Here is a 10,057-nt window from a genome sequence, read left to right on the forward strand (position 1 = left end):
AGAGAAATATGGGTTAAACAACGAACCTCTGTGATATAAAAAAAGATGTGGTATGATTGCCAATGCGGAGACAACTGTCCACAAGAGACAACTAAAGATAGTTTTGCCGCTATGTACATGCGCATATGTTATTTTCGATTTAATCGTTCTAGTTTAAGGATGTACTTAGGTGAGGTTTTGGAATTTGTGTCAAATGTTCGGACTCCTTGGTGTTTTTCCATACAATACAATGTAAAATATTTTGCCCCATAACACCCATTTATTTTTTCATATAAGACTTAATAGCATATGAAAGGTCATTTACCAAAATTTTAGAAGATTTTTAATTTTCTTTCTTTTGTTTTGAAACCTTATAACACCAATGCAAATATAAGGTAAAAGTCTGAGTCAGCATTTTCCCCCCATATTTTAAATCTCAAATATCTCGAAAAGGAGGTCCATGACCTCTCAATATTTTTAGCTTATTTTTTCCCCTAATTGATGCTCTACCAGCTTATAGTATCAATTTTAACTTCTTAATTTATTAATTGTCACCTAACCTCACCTAATTACATCCTTAAACCGATCTCTGCGTTCACATTTAAAGTAAGATCGGTTTACTTTAGATCGATTCAAACTAAACTACCTCTTTTGGTGTTTTAGTTTAGACCGATTGAAGATCTTTCACATTAGCCCTTAGACCGATCTAAAGTGAACCGGTCTAAGTAAATTTTTAAATAAATTGATAAAAATTTGAAAATATTTAGTTCATTAATGAGAACCAACGTAAACTACTTCTTGTTTAATGATATGCACCTTTCCGTAATGTCACAATGGCATGTTTCTGCGCATTTTTCCCCGTATAGTCCATCCAAACATGGTGTACATTTTTCTTCCTTCGATTTGTAACCAATCGGACATGCTAAAAGGTAATTGTTGACACTTTATAGATATTAATATACATTCGTGTCGACTAGGAAACAAGTGAGTTTATCTTTATTTGAAAGGTGTTCTTTTTTTCAATATATATTAGTCAGAACGAATAGTAAAACAATTAAAACTATCTAAATTTAACCAAAAATTTAATCATATTTGTTTTCATTACAAAGGTTTTTTTTACACTATTACATTCACATGTAGTTGAAACTTTATGATATGGTACAAAAATCTACCCAAAAAAATCGATTTGATTTAGCCAGATGACTTTTATAATGTTTATACCATTGAGCATGTGCTTTCATTTGCATGTTTTACTGCTGTTGCACCCACATCATATTACACTGACAAGCACAAGATCGAAACCAAAGGTGCACAGTGTTTAAACGAATGAGAAACATCAAAGAAGTGAAAACTGAAAAAATGGCAATAACACATCATTTAATTGATTTTTTTGAAAAGTTTATGAATTGAAAGAAAAATGCAAATCCCTCTGATTCCTTTCACGGATTTTGCTATACTTTTATGTAATTTTTTTATTATAGCTCTTCATCTTTTATATAAGCTTTGGATTTCAATTATTTTGGTCACGAGCATCACTGAAGAGACATGTTTGTCGAAATGCGCATCTGGTGCAGAAAAATTGGTACCGTTAATGTTATTACAATAAGGATATAGTCTTTTATAATCTAAATACTAATCCTAAACTACTAGTAAAAAGAAATTTTACGAAAGTTATTTTATTTTACAATGCCATTGTGCACTCCTATATCTTATATTTTTCGAGTGTGTGTCCCTTTTTTTTTTGTTAGGTCTTATCACTGTTAGACAAAGAAGTCATTAACTAAAATCAAAGTAAAGGACATTTTTAATTAATCTTATTTTATTGTCTCTAGTACCTATCACAGAAATGCTATCAACATAGCTGCTACATCTATTTGCATATTCTCAGCTGTTCATTGAAAGTCACAATAAATATTGTCCAGTCATGGCAGTAAGAAACGGTTTTGTGCTAAAACTTTCGGGAATTAATTTTTTAGTGCATGACTTTTGCAGATCTACAAAGGAATGAGAAACTACATCATTTACCGGTAGTCCTATATGATCGTTGACGGCAGTTTGTTTAAATATATCGTTTTTCATATTACATTATATGATGTTTCTGATTTCAAAACATTATACTGAAACAAACATGTTACAGTTTTAGGTTAAAGAAATGCACCCCAGGATTTGTTTTTCTCTTACACTTAATTTTAACCTAAGGGGAAATTGGAAATGAATAATCCAGAACATAGCCTAAATACTAATTCAGGCATAGAAACCAAAAAATACCAACTAGTTGACTGTCGATTGCTGAAAGGGAGAAATGATTATACATTTTGTAATGTAACAAAAAGTTATAACTTATAATGTTCATACATTATCGCAGTCATAATCATCCAAAAGAACTATATAGACAAAATCAAAAAATGTTCACAAGTGAAGTTGTTAATTAAAATCCCTAATATTTAAAAAAAATAATTATGAACAATACGTTGAACATCATATTTAATTCCACTGCATGTTGATTTTGATAGCGAAAAAACCCGTTTGATTGGTTGAAACTACCCCAAGTGAAGTCGAACAAAACTTCATATACATGTAATATTATTCCCTTCTGAGAATCACATTCCCCTCTGAACAGGGGGATTGCCTTGTGCGACGTTACCCGCGGTTAATGTTTTAAAACGTTTGATCGGTTTTTTTTAAAGACTTGTATTAATTTCTATATAAATCAACAAACAGAAGTAAACAAAAAAATAACTTTTAGTAAGTACTGGTTATCACTGTGCAGGTTGTGTTTAGTTATGAAAGAAAAAAACGGATAAGAAAACAATTATGTAAATTAATAACTTATGTTAAGAAGTATAAAACAAGTGTATAGGCAGTGGAATTAAAAAATTCTTTCTTATGATTTTGCCCTCTTGAAATACGATTTTTCATGGGTGAACAAATCTTTATATCTCCATCGGGCACGGAAAATAAATGTATTATCGTATTATACTCTAGCGACTTTGTACGAATACTGTATATGTTTATTCTTACTAACACAGACTCTATTCTTCTTGTGGTAATAGTTACAACAGAACGTCACTATAACTGTCTTATTGGCATTACCGTGTGTGTGTTCAAAACTAAATTAAAAAATGTAATAAGCTTTAATTTTTCATCGAATAACTGAATCGTTTACTTATTCATATGTTATAAATGATATAGTATCATAATCGCAAAATTATTTCACACAGACGGTTGTAAGGGTTTACTATGCATTATATACTATTGGTTATCTTTCTGAACAATTCACACACTGAATATATAAAGCTTCTGTAATATGCTAAAATAAAATAGAAAAAACAATCTCATACGATTTCTATACAGACTACTAACAATGTTTAAAAATACTTCCGTCTGCTCTGCGATGAAAGTGACTACATAAAAATTGCGTAATACAAATAACCCATGCCTTTGTTAATAACAGATCGCAGAAAGATACAACAAGTAAGATTTCATTCTAAAAATGTGCGCACGGTCAACGCTTTTACAACCATATGAAGTTACAAAAAGAAGCAGTCAATACTTATAGAATCATATTCAAAACAGTGTGGTCCTGGCCATTGATTGACGACGTAAATTATCCCATTGACTGGGACAGATTAGGTGAACGTTTGTCGGTAACAATCACTGCTCACTATGTACTTGTTAAAGACACCGAATCTGTGGGGTCACCAAAAGTTCTCAACACCTAAAAAAAGCAATTCGAAAAACGAATCCGGAATAATACGATGTGTTGATTTATATCAATAATATAAATCAAAACATAAAGGTTATTCCTGAATATTTTTTCGAATTATTTTATTATTAAAGGCGTTAAGAACCTTTGGTGACCCCACAGTTTAAATTCTATAATAAGTAAGAAGTGAGCAATGGTCGTTACAGACAAACGTTCACCTTATCTGTCCCAGTCAATGGGATAATTTAGGTCGTCAATCAATGGCCAGGACCACACTGTTTTGAATATGATTCTAAATCCATTTTTTAGCTATGATCATGAAAACACGAATTGTATAATTCTTTTATTTAATTAACATGTGCACTTTATTGTGGGACCACATGTTATCATGAACGAAAAGTTTTATTACGTGATGCAATTGATTAAAGAATAACACGTGATGTGCAGGTAGCTAATCAGAATAAAGTATTATAATGAAACACATATCTAATGTAATAATACCCAAATGAAAAATAGCAAGCCAACAAAACCAAAACAAATTTAACTCAAACAAACAAATGAAAAAAGAACCAAAAAAAATAAAATAAAAATCGTTATAAATAAAAAGAAAAAAAAAGTAAGATTTAATAAACGTACCAAAATAAATGGAAACAAATCTGAATTAAATAAAACACAAATAATTCACATAAAACACTGCAGATAATGCAGGTGAAGTTTTATTAAAGTAAATTTTTAAACATTCAAAAGCTTTTATTGAAATACTGTATATTTTGCATAATTTTCGATGTAATGGGATGTCATAGTATTGACAACCAAGTCTAACACATATATTTTACGCAATTTTATGACATTGTGTAATCATACAGGATATTTCGTCGGATTAATAAAAACGGGTAATATTAAACGCCACCAATTTTCACGAAACATACTTGATATATCTTGTATGTTCAAATATACAATGACAATAAATCGATGCTGTCAAAATATTGATTGGCACGTGTTGCATTGGAGTTTCAGATTAAACATACAATTGAGGATCTGTAACGTTGCTTAACTGCCATTTCAACTCAAGAAATTAAACATTTACAATGTTAAAACACACAAAACTCTTAGTAGAGAAAACAACACAAGCGACATAAGTATCTACTTTATACGTTAAATGTTACTTAACAATGGTATTTGTACGTATGAAGCGTCAACTTCATGTTATTTATACCTTCCAATCGTCATTTCAACATACATTATACATATGAAAGTGAAAATTATTAATTTGGATTGTCTTTCTTTTCCCAAAATCATTTTTAGACCGTTAAACAGGTGAAAACGTACATGTATTAATCACTGACTTTGCATACGTAAGATGGTAAGTCCGTAATTGTTTTTTTTCAGATTCATATTCTTTTTTGACAGTAAGCTCAAAAAAACGATTTTCATAGATAAAATGAAAGATATCAGTATCTTTTAATTTAAGTTGTCATATTTGATACCTTTTTTTCCAAACTGATTTGTTAAAGTTTTCGGTGAAGACGACATTTGTATCTTACAGTTGTTATGTTAATGCGCAATGTTATTTATCAACCGATGGACACTTATTTAGATTACTAGAAGATCTTTGTAAAGTCATCAATTCCATTTTTTTTAAATGCGTTGCAGCGCATACTACAGGAAATCGAACAAACTTTGAAGTTTATGCAAGGAAATAAATCAAGATTTTAAAATTATAAGGAGTCAAAACAGATAAAAGGAAATGTAGCTGATGGCTGCAATTTTTTTTCCTCTTTGAAAGTTTATTCTGTTTCATGCAGAAAGAGCAAGAGCCATTACAACATATGTAAAGTAAATTTGAGGAAATTTCAGTCATACACTAGTACACACGATTTCATATTACATTCATTTATTTTATAGTCTGAGTAAAGCCGTTTTCAAATAATATTTTATAGTGCGTCTTTTCTGTTTGTAATGTTAATATACTGCTGTATCAGGTTTAGGGTGAAGGTTGGCCCCTGTTAAAACGTTCAAATCCACTGCATATATTCCTAAGTCAGGAATTTAATTCAGGAACAGTGCTTGTCGTTTGTGGTATGTTTGATAAATGTTTATCGTTTTGGTAAATAGATTAGACCGTCGGTTTTCCTGTTTGAATTGTGATACAATGGTCATTTTGGGGCCCTTTATAGCTTGCTCTTATGCTCATTGTATTCTGCTGTTGCTTTGGATAGTTATGATGTTGCTGTTAATTTGCTGCTTTTAAGAATCAAATAAAGGAAATCACATTCAAACTCATTGCATGATTTTTTTTCTTTATTTATATGTTTATGAATTTAAAGAGAAATCCCCTCTGTTCGTTCTTCCCTCAAGCAACAGCAGCATCATAACTACTTAGGAAGTGAAATGGGAACGACAAAAGTTGCAAGAGCATTGAAAACAGTTTATCAAAAAAATCTTAATATGAGTATTTTAAGCAGCAAAACAACAACTCTCTATCCTCGACTAGCGGCAGCAGCAAAACACACACAAGAAGGTAGTGAGCACAAGAGCTGTAGAGGAAGTAAAAGCATTACATGGAAACACCTTGTATATGACTCAACATGAAGCAACAGCGGCAATACTTTAAAGTGTGAAATGAGCATTATGTAATATATACGTGTTTCTCGTTTCTCGTTTTGTTTATATAGATTAGACCGTTGGTTTTCCCGTTTGAATGGTTTTACACTAGTAATTTTGGGGCCCTTTATAGCTTGTTGTTCGGTGTGAGCCAAGGCTCCGTGTTGAAGGCCGTACTTTAACCTATAATAGTTTAATTTTTAAATTGTTATTTGGATGGAGAGTTGTCTCATTGGCACTCACACCACATCTTCCTATATCTAACTACTACACTAGGCCGATATTTAATAACACAACTTGAAAACGTCACAGAAAGCACCCAAATTAGAATTTTAAGCTATCAATATAAATAAAAAGATGTGGTGTGAGTGCCAATGAGACAATTTTACATCCTAGTCAAGTCCATATATGAATTTGAGAACGCAGACCTTATAGAAAGCACCCCAACCCGTAAAGCCCTGTCTCGTAGTTGCAACGTTATAACGTCCAACATTGATCGATTCTGTTCCGGAACTATTTTAATCTACTCCATCTTCTAGTGAAGAGTTGGCCTGAGCTGGAACTTGCAGTGATTTTGCATTGTAACCCAAGATAAAAAAAAAAAAAAAAAAACCACCTAGAACTATTTCTTTACAAATTCACCCATCCGAGAAGTTTAGAACCAAAAATGTGGAAAGATGTTGGGACTCCCAATCGGCACTCCAGGGACGATAAAGAAACTAACATCGGCTGTATAACGTAATCCAACATTGAAGTTTAAATATATCTTCTCACAGATAAGATGAAGTCTTTTTTTCCTACAGATTCAATTTAGTTTCGCGAAATGTTGCACAATTCTGAAGCGCAAATTCAATGCATGATTTCTCGAAAAACCTTTTGAAATTAAATGATGCGGTTAGAATTCCTATCATGGTAGACCAGCTGCCGCATCACAATGTAAGGGGTATATTCACATCACTTAATGTCATACATCTGTTATTTCAGAAAGCTACCATTTGATTTTAGGGGGCGTGGCTACGATAACAAAAAGTGTGTCCTGCATTTTTTTAAAGTTGTAATTTCTGTCCTGCATTTTTATTTTATTTGGTCCTGGTTTTTTTTGGCCCAGTTGCTCATCCTGCCTTTTTTCAATCGAAACTCATGTCCTATATTATTTAAATTAAAATTTCTGTCGGCCTGCCTTTTTTTTAAATTTAACCTAACCGGAACTTGTACAACCTTATCTAAAAAAATCTAATGATGAAACAAATGTTTTAAGCTCTTTGATGAAACCAATGTGTTACGCTCTTTGATGAAACAAATGTGTTAAGCTCTTTGATGAAACAAATGTTTTAATTTCATATGTTAAATCCGTTTACATGGTGTCAACAAGGGGGTATAAAAGCGTCAAAAGGGGGATATAAATAAAACAACAAGTCATATATATCACAGAAAACTATTTCTTATATGTATTCATTAGCGACGCAACATAAAAAAATAATGATTTTATTTTTGTGCATTTTAATGAATGTGACATAGTTAAACAAATAAGTCCCTTTAAGCAGACAGTTAGCTTCAATATTGTCAAAACAACACAAGAACATCGCTGTTGGAATTATTCACTTGCGAGTAAATAATGCGGCCTGTATGAAACGGTACTCATGTGACCTTCTATTTTATTCATTATCTATAGATTGGTTACGCAGAAACTAAGTGTGTTCATCTATTTGAAGAAAAACAGTGTCAACACTGTGAGTGAGGCAAGGGTAAACCATTTGGTTGATTGGTTTGATCTACAAACAAATAATTCTTATACAGGTCAAAATGATTATTTACATGCTTGTTTAACCAATAAAATGAAATCAAACAGATGTAGAATAATCCAATTATTCTGATCGCTATCTATTTATATATCATGTATATAGGTATGAGTATATCGGGTGATATTAACATTACATGTAGGTGTCTTCGGAGGTTATCGCGAGGATTAATTTGATGGCGTCTAGACTAAAATACACAATAAAGGCGGATACACACTATCGAGTCCATGAATTGCTAATTGTTCATTTTAGACTTTATGTAAGTTTGATATACGTTGAATGAGGTTATAAATCATATATGAGAATTTAACTCAATTCGGTGAATTTGAGTTAAACAGCTTTTTCTATGTTGCGATGTTAATACTATTGTCTTAGCATGCTCAGTAAATAGTAGAAGGTTTGGTACCATTAAAACGTTCAATCCCGCTTCAAATGTTTGTACCTGTCCAAAGTCAGGAATCTGATGTATAATAGTTGTCGTTTGGTTATAAATTATACTTTATATGTGTTTATCGTTTTTCGTTTTTTATATATAGATTAGACCGTTGGTTTTCACGTTTGAATAGTTTTACACTTGTAATTTTGGGGTCTATTATAGCTTGTTGATCGGTGTGAGCCAAGGCTCCCATGCGCGTAGCTACGTTTACGTCAAAACGCCCGGGCGTACACTTGAATTGTAAATAAAACAAATAATCGACATAGAATAAGAAAAACTGGTCAAAAGCACATCAGCCTTGTGCTTCTTTTTTTAATGGATTGTAATTTTGAATAAAAGGGGACTTAATTTACTCAAATAGACCAATTTAATATATTTTGTTCGAATCTTTTGTAAAAGTCTGAACCCACTATGAATTCTACGTACTCTTATATTTAAAGCAATTCACTATCTGCTCAGATTCGATATGCTGTTTGTATTTTTGTCGAGCCTGTGATGTATGTCCCCAAAACGAGACAAAGCGGCGTCAATATTTAGGTTCCGAATGTGGATAAAGTCTTTTGAATGACTCTCGTGAAATTTTACGAAAGTTGTACAGAAACTGTTAATGATCAAAAGAGTATTCAGAGCAATATAATAATTATCTTTAATTTTTGTCGCATTTTAAGGACAAAATGTATTTCTTTCTGCAATTAATAAGTGGCCAGTCGCAGTTTGGGCAGTTTGGGCTTACATTTTGTTATTTCTCAATTACATTAACTACTTGTCGAACCTTCATCGAAAATTATGAAAATGACGAAGAAGCTTTTTCTATGACTAATTTCTAAAGCTAAAATTTTAAAAGCATTTGTTTTCGTTCATTTTTCGGTTCTTTTCTGATATCTGATAGACAGATAGCCGGACTCTTCTTTATGCAATTAATTGTTTTACATGGTCAATTTATAAACCTTCATAGATTGTCGTGAAATATTCCAGATCAAGAAAAAAATATCAATAGAAAATTTTAGACGGGTAGAATTTTTTTAATCCGTTTAAAGGAATGATAGATTGATTTACTTTTTGTGGAAGAAATCCTAGGTGTTCCAGATTTTTTTTTATATTGCGCCTCTTAAAAATATTTTTTTCCGTGTTCATTAAAAGGGGCTTTTGTTGATTGTATGCTCACTCACGGCACCATTTAAACTTATTTAAAAGTAATATTGGTTTGGACGTTTTCTCTAAAACCAATGACCATTAACCTAGCTTCCAGTTTAACACGATGAATAAGTTAACATATTACAAAATCTAAAAAAAAATAAACCATTTAGATTCAAAAGTATGTTGTTATCAATGATTTTTTACTGACAGGAATCATTATGGTATCTCATTCTAGATAGATTTCGGGGGCTTCGTCCCTTTCGAACCCACTACCAACAGGTGCTTTGACATTGAGCGGTTAGCACCCCTCATATCCCTCGCCAAGGTTCGGGCGTACACGTAAAAATGACCCAGCTACGCCACTGGCTCCATGTTGAAGATCGTACCTTGACCTAT

The sequence above is a fragment of the Mytilus edulis genome, chromosome 8 (genome assembly GCF_963676685.1).
Source record: "Mytilus edulis chromosome 8, xbMytEdul2.2, whole genome shotgun sequence".
NCBI lineage: Eukaryota > Metazoa > Mollusca > Bivalvia > Mytilida > Mytilidae > Mytilus > Mytilus edulis.